The sequence below is a fragment of the Episyrphus balteatus genome, chromosome 3 (genome assembly GCF_945859705.1).
Source record: "Episyrphus balteatus chromosome 3, idEpiBalt1.1, whole genome shotgun sequence".
NCBI lineage: Eukaryota > Metazoa > Arthropoda > Insecta > Diptera > Syrphidae > Episyrphus > Episyrphus balteatus.
The window spans coordinates 96,590,867-96,603,038 of record NC_079136.1 but is presented as its reverse complement, the minus strand read 5'-3'; the positions used below and the strand labels follow the sequence as shown (position 1 = coordinate 96,603,038).

At 27.1% G+C, this 12,172-nt stretch overlaps 1 protein-coding gene across 25 annotated transcripts in view; it reads right to left on the bottom strand.

The window, feature by feature from the left end:
- LOC129914762 (casein kinase I) overlaps positions 1-12,172 on the bottom strand; it is a 110,634-nt gene that overhangs the window by 34,581 nt on the left and 63,881 nt on the right. The window lies entirely within an intron of this gene.

Below are 12,172 nucleotides of genomic sequence, written 5' to 3'. Positions count from 1 at the left end.
TTATATGCCTTGTATATTTTGCCTTACAAAATAGTCTGCTGCAGCACTATACGATGCAATTTAAACTTTGCGTGCAAACAAATGCGTAGATAAATGTACACATAGATAGATAAAAGTAGATACACAACATATAAGACTTATCCAAGTGAACATTTAACATAGATACTAATTGAAATGTAATTGTGTCAATGGCTTTATGTGCTTAAGTAGATTTTGTCGTCTCGTCTTTTGAGTGGAATATACTGTGTGCATGTTCAGTGTATACATACGTTCAATATCTACATATGTATAAAAAAAAAAAAAAAAAAAACTGAAAAAAATTGAAAACACATTTAAGCGCAAATCAGGCATGAAATCTAATTCCCTGGAGACATGTGGCATGTTGATACATGAACTATTTCAAGCCTTATAAAGTATTTAACATTATTATTTAGCATTTGGGTTTGTTTTAGGCAATATGCGAATTTTTTATCAACCGAATATAATTCGCAAAATTAAAGAAAGAAATGAAATAACACAATAAAGGTTTTAGAAGCTCTCAAATTTTGAGTGGGAGTTGGGCAGTATATTTATGGAGATAATCATGTCAGGATGAACTGCTTTGATGCTGTTATTGTATTAGCATTAAATTTAGTATAATTTTCTACATTGTAAGACTTATAAAACGAACGTCGTGGTTAAATTAAAAATAAATCAATTTCTGTACAAACTAACTTCCAAAATGAGCTATTTTCCTTCAAGACTAACTCTCCAACTTGCATTAAAAAAAATGTTATTAAAACTGACAAATATTTGCATAAATGAACTAACTTTAACCTAATTTATCCATGAGACTTTGTTCATAAATTTTATTGATAGTTGCAAGGTTGTAAAAATATCAATTAAGAAAAATGCATTTAAAATACAAAAAAAATTATTGCAAATAAAAAAAATTGCATTAAAAGAAAATTTACTGCAACTGAAAAATATTTGCATTAAAAAAATATTTTTTGCAAATAAAAATATGTATTTTGCATTGAAAAAAATGTGACCGCAAATTAAAAATTAAATATATTTTATATTGTTTTTTTTTTTTTTTTTAATATTCGTCGAATTTCATACAATTTTGGCTTTTATACCATATATAATATATTAGCTATTTCAACTATAATATTGAAATTGTAAGGCCAAATAGTCAAAATTGTAAACGAATAATAAAAAAAAATATGTTATGCACACATTTGTATTGATTTTTTTTTCAATGTAGAAAATTTAAATTAATTTTCTAATATTTTGATTTTAATACAAAATATTTTAATTTGCAATAAATTTTTATTTTTAATGCAAATATTTTTTAGTTGCAGTTAACTTTCTTATGCAATTTTTTTTCAGTTGCAATAAATATTTTTTTTAATGCAATTTTTATTATTTCCAACAATTTCTTTTTTTACTTTAAATGCAATTTTCTTGATTGATATTTTTACAAGGTTGAAACTTAAAAAAAAATTTATGAACAAAGTCTCATGGATAAATTAGGTTTAAGTTAGTTTATTTATGCAAATATTTTTCAGTTTTAATAACATTTTTTTTTAATGCAAAATATTTTTATTTACAATAAATAATTTTTTCAATGCAAATATTTTTCAGTTGCAATAAAAAAAAATTTTAATGCAAAAATGCATTAAAAATAAAATGATTTTTTACAACCTAGGACTTTTCATTATAAACTAATTAATTAAATTATGAAGTTTATGATCTAAATAGCGGTCGTTTAATTCGAAAATTAATTGGTATAATTTTGTTATATGTTGTATAGTAAGTAATAAGAAAGAAAATTGGTAAAAATTGTTCATTTAATGCAGAAACCAAAAATCTTGAATTCCTTAACAAGTTTTTTTTTTTTTTTTGAGAAAAAGGGAATATAAATAAATGGTTTAAATGGTTCATTGACGTAAGGCCTTTATTAAATATATGGAATCACGAAAATGTGAGATAATAATTGTTAAAAAATCATTACAAAAATGTTAATCTTAATCATGATAATCAAAGCCCGGATTTCAAAAATGCAAATGCATATTTTTTTGGGCGGTCTAGAAGCAAAGGAATTAGATAGTTTTTCAAATCAAGAGATTTGCTTTTTAATGTCGCATTCAATCGTTAGCGCATATTTTTGCATATTTTGTTATAAATACATATTTTGGCTTATTGAGCATATTTTCACAATAAATGTATATTTTTTGGGAATATTTAAAAAAAACTTTAAGGTCTTAAAACTGATGTTACAGAAGTGCAAACGCACCTTAAGAAATATGTCTTTATCTGGAAAAAAAATGACTACTCATAAGTTGGTAGCAAATATTCCAAATGTGATAAATGAGATTAATTCATTAATAAATGCTCCAAACAAATAAAACTATTCGTTATTAAAGCACACTCAACGTCACTTGTTTAAAGTTATATTAAAACAAAAAAATAGACAAACAAATCTGAAAATTATTATTTTAAGGAAGTTGCATTTGTCCTAATGACCCCTTAAAATATTTATTACTTTATTAAAGGATACAAAAAAAAAGTACAAGGCTTCAGTTAAATGACCCGCAGTGTATTTCCAAACACAAAAACTATTACTTCTGTGTATGCACGATAGTTAGGTTAGGATACATTTTTGAGGTTATGTTATTTTACAGTTTAGTCCTACATACATACATATTTATACAAGCAAAAAAAAAAAAAAGAAGAGCGGAACTTCTAGTTTCTATGCTCAGGAGTTATGTTCATTTTCCTGCTTCGGGTAGTTATAAAAGAATAAAAGGAAACATCAGCAGACATTTGTGTGACCTAATTTCTTTACTAGTTTTTTTTTTTTTTTGTAGTTTCCTTAGAAATAGTTTATTTCTTTTTCGTTTTTTTTTTTTTTTTTTTTTTTTTCGCTTGTTGAATTGAGTTTTGGTATTTTTTTTATTATTCATTCTAGTTCAGTGATTTTGATGGTATCTTCTTTTGTTAAAAACATGACAGCTTAGTTAGATTAAATTGAAAATAAGTTAGAAGGACAATAGCTTGAGGTTGGTAAATAAATTCAATTTGGTAGTTTCACGTGTCTGGGAAGAAGGTTTTATCTGATTTTATGTTTGGTTTATTATAAATTGGTGTTTGTGTTTGAATATTTTTCCTTGTTTATTGTTTTGTTTTTGCAATTAACAAAAATGAGATTTTTTTTATAATTTGGATCTCATAACATTACAAGATTACAAAACAATTTGAATATTAAAGAGTTTTGGTAGACCTAGATTACTCATATCATCAAATAACGATGAGCAAAAATTGCGAAATTGCAGAAAAATTGTCAATTGAAAAGTGATAGTTGTTAAAAATAGAAATTATTATAGACCAAACCTCAAGCTTTCAAAGTTTCTAAATGTTAGCCTACTTCAACTTTTAAGGATTGGTATTTATTAATCTTGATTCAATATTTTTGTGTAACAAATCAGGTGGTATTTTCGTGACCAAAACATTTCTTTTAAAATTTTTGTTTTAAATTTGAAACCAGGTTGAAGAAAATTTTGAAATTGCGTTTTTAAGTGTTGATTAATATTTATGAACCTACCCAAAATATACAATCATACTATTGGACAAATATGTTTCTTTGGAAAAGAAAAATATCCAAATTTCAAAGTAACAATTTAACTGTCAAACAATAGTTTTTTTGTTTCATTTTTTTTTGGACTGAAACATGATTATAATTAACAATGGATAAAATGGCGGCCAAAACCCGGTATTTTCAAATATTAAAGATTTAAAAAAAAAATTCACGTTCACGAGTAAACATCCTGTTGGTGTCAAATGAAAGGTATTTTCTAATTAAACAATAATTCCTTGAACAATCCTCCAATTTTGTTTACAACCGAGCGAGCGGTTTTCTTCACGTTGGGAGCGACTTTGCGGCCCGCTAGAGATCGTAATTTTTGTCGAAAATAAAAAAAATTAAATTGTGAATCTTAATACACGCTACAAGTTTCAAACAAGTTTTTCGATATTTATCACAAAAAAAAAAAAGATAATAGCAAAAAATCAATTTCATGTTCTAAATTATCGACTTTTTCGAATGATATCTCGATAACAATGCATGAAAAATAAATAAATTATAGAACATACAAAGGCTATAAAAAAAAAGTATTCAATTTAAATTTTCGTATTTCGTCGAATAGTCGAGTTATTGTCTAAAATAAAAATTGTATCTTTTTTTTTCAAAATGGCGAAAAACGCTCATAGCAAATCTTGGTCGAAAACTTCTAGTTAAGCTTTTTTAAGCACTCCTACGTCATCTAAAATTAAGCACTCTAGGTTCATTTGCATTTCTAAGCCACTTTTTTAAACGAATTGACACGACTATTAAAAGATTAACAATATTTTGTGTGTTGGGCAGTATAATCAAGCATAAATTATAACAAAGAAATTGACAAAAAAAAAGGTTTGTGGGATTAACCGTGACACCAGGATAATCTCGCATTAAAAAACTGTGCCTTATCTTTTTTTTGCCACTTTCACGATAATTTTCAAAAATATTGCCACTGACAAAAAATTTTATCAATCAGCATCTTCAGAGTTCTTTAATAGGTTAATGTTTACATAAAATAACATTTATGAAAATATTTTAACACATAAAACATCCAATGTCAATACGTAAAATGTTTGACTAAATTTTCGCAGCCCTAATTTTAAAACCTACAAGGAATATAATATAACGGAAGCAATAACTTGTTCTAGTAAATTGATTAGATAATGAGCATTACTCATATCTAAATATTGTCTGGCAAGTGTTTGAATAACAAAAAAAAAAAAAAAAACTAAAAAATATTAAAGAAAATACCCGATTATTCAATCATTGACGTTGAAAAAAATACCAACAAATGCTTGCCGAAGTAAAAATTTTGTTGATGGTAGACAAAAGCCAGACATTATTAAATAATTTGAAAATAATAATTTACGACACTCTTTGCCCTTTGTAGATTTCTTAAAACAAAACAATAAGAAGTCCTATAAAAATGAAGATCTAAAAAAATAACCCTTGACAACAAATTCTTTTTCTATAATTTTTTATTTTTTTTTAGTTTCTTTCACGTCACAATGTCTGTTAAACAAATAAAAACATTTTTTTGCACTAATATTTTACTTGATTTTTCCAGTCATGTCTCTGTCAAAATGAGTCGTCGGGTGTTGTTTTTATTTTTTTTTGTATCTTTGGTTCGGTTTACTCAATTGCCCACTCTGTTGACGTACTAGTTTTCCGGCTTATTGTGCTAGTATAGCTTGTGGCTATTATAAATAGAAAAAAATAATAATTTCAGCAAAAAACATTCAATCACTGTCATTAAGTCTGCGGCGCGGAAAAATAGATAGTTTCATATTTTTTTTTTTGTGTTAACAACAAAAAAAAGATAGCTTTTCCTACGTTAAGTCTCTTGTCATTCAAAAACTTATTTCATCTCAGTGACGACAAACAAATGATATACATTCATGGAAAAATGCAAAAAATATCTATAGCATTGCATTGTATCTGGGTTAGTTTATATCTACTAGGTTTTATTAACAAGGGTCACCCACCGCCCACATTCTCTTTAAATGTACGCACTTATTATTACATAAGCCACGCACTAAAAAAAAAATTTATTAGAATCACATAATATCTTCCTATCTTTTTTTTTATTATTAAACTATAATTATCTTCCGTTTATATCTTCAACCCACTCGCTGTCAATGTAAATTTTATATTATATCATTTTGTTCGTCTTTCGATTTTTCATTTTTTTTTTTTTATTTTCGTCATTATTATGAGAGAAGCTCTTTCTAAAAATACCCCACAAACCCGCCCAAAAAATGTGTGATATAGATAAAAAAAAAACGTATTTTTCGTATTTAATAGCAAAATGCCGCACGTTGTCGGCCAACAACGACGATGACAGTAAATAAAGGATATGCCGTGATGAAAAATAAGTCGCCATAAAGGCATAGTGGTTTTTTGTATATTTTAATCTGTTTATTAAAAATCGATTGATAAGGGAAATAATCAAAAGAAAAAAATATTTTTTGTTGGTTTTCTCAGGTTAAGAGACAGTAGGTAGGCATTGAAGATTCATGAGGTTTAGAGAAAAAAAAAATCGATAAATAAATCTTCTATAGTTACAACGAACAATTTTTAGAACCCAAAATAAGGAAGAAGCTAAAGTTTATAGGTTAACTTTTAAATTAAATATATTCTTCTTTTGAACTATTGAAAGATGATTTATTAATTATAAGAAATCAAAAGACGAATAGGGATAGACAAAACACACGATTTTTTCGTATAGTCCTCTCTCTGAAAGCTAATATCTTCTAAACGATGCCAGCTATGAAAAAGTACATCTTAATCTTTTTTTATGGAAAACATCATGGGCTATCAAATAAATTAAAAAATATTTTTCAAAAACTGCATTTTAGAAGAGTTAAGTATAAAAAACTGATATTTTTGATTTGTGTCCAAATAAAAAAAATTTTTTTTTTAATTACAGCTCTGGAGGGATAAAAACTTAATTGAAATATGTTAAAAAACACATAATCTACACATGCTATGAAGATTTGTTTAGATAATACTGACCATTTGACGAAAAAAGACAAAAAAAAACCATATTTCTGCTATACCACTCTTTTGAGCGCACTACCTTTAAAACGATAAGTGTTATTAAAGCATATCTTAAGCTATTTTGAGGAAAACGTTATAGTATATGATACGAGTTAAAAATATATGTAATATATATTTTAGAAGCTATGTACACAAATTCGCAATTTTTGAATTTTGACCAAATCAAAATTTTTTTTCTTTTTGAAAGACGATATTTTCGACATTTGACACGTTTTAAAACCACGATATCTTCTAAACGATATCTCGTAGAAAAAAAAAGTGTCATAGCATTTATTCAGGGAATTACAAAACCTACAAGTCATCCATATACTTTTTTTTTGATAGCTTCCCCCGTTTGAATGTTATATATGAAAAACCTAAATGTTCGACATTAAAACTTGAATAACTTTTTATGCACACATGGAACTTTTGGGGACTTTTGACATTTTACTTTAATCGACATTTAAATGCTCTGTATCTGTACCAATTTTCAGCCCTATGCGAATTATTCCTGGGTTTGCTCTTTTATTGTTTATTTTGTCTGGACTAAAAACTCTTTATTTGGCTTAATATAATGCAATTTTTTTCAATTACGTATCAAATACTTAAAATGCATCTTTTTGATTGCAAACTTTATAAATAAGGTACACCTGTAGAATTTTAAATATTTTATCTTCCACACATATTGGTATTAAAGCTTAACAGAATTCATTCAATATTTATTCTCACATCAGCAAAAGCATAATACATAAGGACAGTATGGATGGTACGTAAGCCACACAAACAAGGACGTGAATGACATATAAAAAAAAATGGAATTTTGTATCTTATCCGTGTCCTATAAGTTCTCCCTAAGGTGAAGATGTGTATATCTATATTTTTTTTTTTTTTAATTTTCTTCAAGAAATCCAATCAAAATTTAATTTATTTACTACCGCTTGTTGTGTTTTGTAACACACTGATAGCTAACAATTTACAATTTAAGTGTGTCATTGGATTTTTTCTTTGTAAATAGGAAATTGAAACAATAATTAAAAATAATTACAACATGTAATTAAGTTTAATATCAATGCTTTAAAGATAGGTTTGAGTAATTTTTAATGAAATGGAATTTATAATTTTTTCGATAGCCTATACCTACTTAAATTGACATGCTCAAATTTCAAGTGAAATAATTTTTGAACAACCGTTTAAAGATGTGCCCCCATCGGTAACTCAATCAGGAACCTTAAATTGAACGTTTATTTCCAGAAACTACTCTTTGAAAATTTGCTGCACTTATGAATGATTTCATTTAAAAATTCGGTACAATTCTAAAAGTGAGTAGAAAATCTTTAAACTTAAAAAAATATTTTTAGGAAAATTATTTATTTTTTTGTCGAATAATGTTGAACAAAAAAAAAAAATACAATCAATTGCTAAATTTATAGATGTTTTGGATTTTTCTAATATAGTCCTAAATATGTTTGTCAAGTTTAAAGATTTTCTCCTAACTTACGGAATTTTTTAAGTAAAACAATTAATTTATAGATATTTTGTATGGAAAAATTGCAAAATAAACTTTTTTTTTGTTGCCGAGACTAAACTACACTTTTCTGAAGGTTTTCGGTGTACTTAAGTCGAATCCGAAGTCAGAAAAAATTCTCTCTCTCGTTATAAAAAAACCCGTTATAAAAAAAACGTTTTTTGCATTTTATAACGGTAATATTTCAAGAACGGAGGCTAATAGAATTTTTCTGATTGCGGATTCGAGTTCAGCAACCCAAAAACCTGTACAAAACTATATTTTGGTTCTTGTGGCAAAAAAAGTTTAATTTGGTTGGCCAGTGCTGTTTCTGAGTCAAAGACCGCTACTTAAATTTTAAATATCTCGGGCAGTAAAAGAGATATCCGAAAGATTTAAGCCTTTTTTGGAAGAATAAAATTAGTTCTTATAGGCACCGTAACAAATTTCATAATGAATTACCCCATATAAAAGCATAACCTCGAAAACTGTTTTTTTTTTGGCATTTTCTTACGGTGATATTTCAAAAACGGAGGCCAATCAAATTTTTCTGACTTCAGATTCGAGTTCAGCACATCAAAAACCTATAGAAAAGTATATTTTGGTTCTTGTGGCATAAAACTTGTTGACCAGTGTAATTAAAGTATTCATACATTTTTTATTACATTTATAAGTTTTTTAAGCGAAAATAATAATAATAAAATACCTAATAATAATACTTTCGTCTCGTATTAATTTCAAATGCATTGATTTTTCAAGGAAAAAATGGGACCATTTTAAAAAAAATTAAATTTGTTTCTAAACATGAAGATTTTATAAAATAAAAAATACCCATTATGCCCTTTTTGCTCCTGCACACAACAAATAATCCAGTCAAGACTCAACATAACCGTATATGCATAGGTAGAATACGAATATTTTTTGTAGGTATGTTTATGAATTTATTAATACCTACTCTCTGTTAAAAAAAATGTTAAAGCAGAGATAGAACAAAAACAAAATAAAAATCATAACAAAACAAATAGTGAATTAAAATAAAAACTGGTCATTCAGCTTCGTCGTCGTCGTTGTGCTTGACCGGATGAGTCATTTTTTTTTTTTGTACAATTAACGTTTTCGTATACAAAGTTTGCAAACTAAAAAACCGCACAGACGAGGATGACAGTTAATATATACTCTACCGAATTGATTGCATTTAACCAGTTGTAACACACTACCTAACCAGCCAATACCAATGAGCAATGGCCGAATGATAATATGATGACTAAGAACTCAGCCATGAGATACTTATTTTATTTGTTTTTTTTTTTTTTTCTGACCATATTTTTATACATTTGTGAGTTGTAGTGAGTTTGTATTTGTCTATACAGGGTGTACTAGAAACTAGACCAAGTTGAAACTTAGCTTAAAAATGGTCTTTTAAAGACTTGTTATCTAGCAACAAAAATAAAAGAAGATGGATTCATTATTAAAATTTTTGGTTATATGCCCTTTTCACTGTATTTTTATTTATTTCGGAAAAAAATTGTACATTTTTCTTTACCAGTAGTAAAATCTTGATAGAACGACTGTTTAACAAAATATATTAGCTATAGTTTAAACTTTAAAGAAATATATTGAAATTTTTCCTACAATTGATTTGCTTGCAGCTTGCTTAACTCGATTTGATAGTTCATAGTTTTTGGTTATATAACCAATTATTTTTTTAAATTCGGAGTTTTTGTGACACCCTGTATTTTTATTGATGACTTATAACGAGCATTTCAAAATTGTTTCGAGAAATCAACGATTGATTCAATGATATCTTCAGTAATGGGTTACAATTAAAAAAGTCTTTAGATAATAAACTTAGGCGCTGTATGGTACAGTCGAATTAAGTTTAACATCTAAAAACTTTTAAACATGACTTTTTTGCATTTTATTGTTTCTTGAAGTCTAAGGTTTAAAAATATTGACGTATTCCCCCTTCCCCTCTTTTCCACCCAACTCTCTTTCTTTTTAAATCGATTGAATTAATTCCCTATAGATAATAGGGAAAATGGTGAGGGCAAAAAATATTTACTTTAAAATTTTGAGCATTTTAAGTCGAAGGTTTAATGTTCTCTAGTTACTGATTATGAAGATAGATGGCGGCAAAGTTACTGAAATTAGTTTTTTTTTTTTAAGTTTAAAAGATGTCATTAATACTTTAAATACAAATCTGTTAAAATCAAAACAGTTAATTACCCATTTTACTCCTTTTTACATTTTTTTTAAATAATTTCAATTTCTGTTGGTTGGCGAAAAATGGAATGTAGACAACAAATACTAAGCTTAAAATTAAAAACTGTTCTTATTGCAAGTCCAACGACTTAAAGTGTTTTCCAAAAAGGATACAAGTCAATACAGCCCAAGAGTGATTTTTTAATTCAATTTATAAGTCAGTTAGAGGCGCACAAGGTAGGCCATATAATTGAGGAGAAGAAAGTCGACTTGGCCGGAATGTCGACTATCAATAAAGACTTATCGCTTTTAAGTAGAATTTTTTTAAATGAGTAAAAATGATAAAATTTAATATTCAGGTCTTAAAATTCTACATCATTTAAATTTTTGTTTATATTAATTTATTTCGAAGAAAATCCAAATTAACCCGCAAGGGTACTCAACACTAGAAAAAAAAGGTGCTCCATATTACCCGAACTTACTATATACCTATACAATATTGCAAGTGAATTGATTTTTGAAAATTTAATTGGAATAAAAAGTAAATACAACAATAAATTGAATTGAATTTTTAATGTAACAACTTATCTTCTGAATTAAAGATTTTTATTTAAAAAATAAAAAAAACTTCCATTAACAATATTTGTACTTGATATACAATCAGACTTCACTTGTTGCACTTAATTTTAACATTTCGTTTATCTTAATGCGAGTTTGTAGCAGGTACCTCTTTGTCGTTAAATAAAAAACAGCAGTCTCGAAAGTTGAATTATTAGCAGGTGATCAAAAAGACCATCAATTTATTACAAAAAAAAGATAATTAGAAAGAAAACTGCACAAGCAACATTTAAAGCTTCAAGCAACATTTTTTTTTTACTTATTATGCTGTATACCTATACTATTACTAGAGAAGTTCAACTACAATCTCCTTCGATGCATGTTTTCGTTTATTTTTTCGAGTTTTCTTTTTGTCAAATCGTTTAATAGCTCATTTCCGGAAGGCTGTTTTTTGTTTTTATTTTATTTTTTTTTTGTTTAGTTTTCTGTGCTCATGTGCCAGAATGCATAAAAATGAAAAAGTTACCGACAAAAAAAATGATATAAAACAATCAACTGCCGGCAGTCATTGTTACAAAATCACTATGTTTGTTTGTTGTTACATACAGTAAAAGTTCTCTAAAACGAATATCAAGAATTTTAACTAAAAAAAGGAAAAATTTCCGTGGAGTTTTTTTTAACACAGTCAAAATTGAAATGGAATACTTTAAATAGAGATAACAATGGTTAGAAAGTTGTTTGTATTATAAATTTGTCAAATAATCTGATGTGAGCTCTTTGATTTAAGCTTTTTCGATCCGAAGAAAGGTCTATCACGGTTATTTTTTCGACAATGGAATGAACTAAGAAGATATAATATCAGAAATTGTGGACAAACTTCTGTAAAAAAAATTAAAGAAAGGCAAAATTGGTCAACATCTTGATTATAAATTGAATACATTATTGAAAATATGGAATTGGTAGAACTTGATTTCCAAAGTCTGGAGAAATTTCGATACCAGTTTTCCATCAACTTCAAAGTAGCTCTTGATATTAACCATACACAAGACGCATCATTCTCTATCCCTCCAATCGAACTAAGCTTAAAGGTATGCTATAAAAAAAAAAATGTAGCCGGTACTGAAAAATTAGATTGTGGGAAGAAATACTACTTGCTTTGCTTTTCCGAAGAAACTTGTGGAAAAAGCAGCATGATAAACAAATAATAACTAATTTTTCTCATATATTGAAAGCCGCGAAGTGAGGAAACCACCAGAGGGATCGTGCACAGC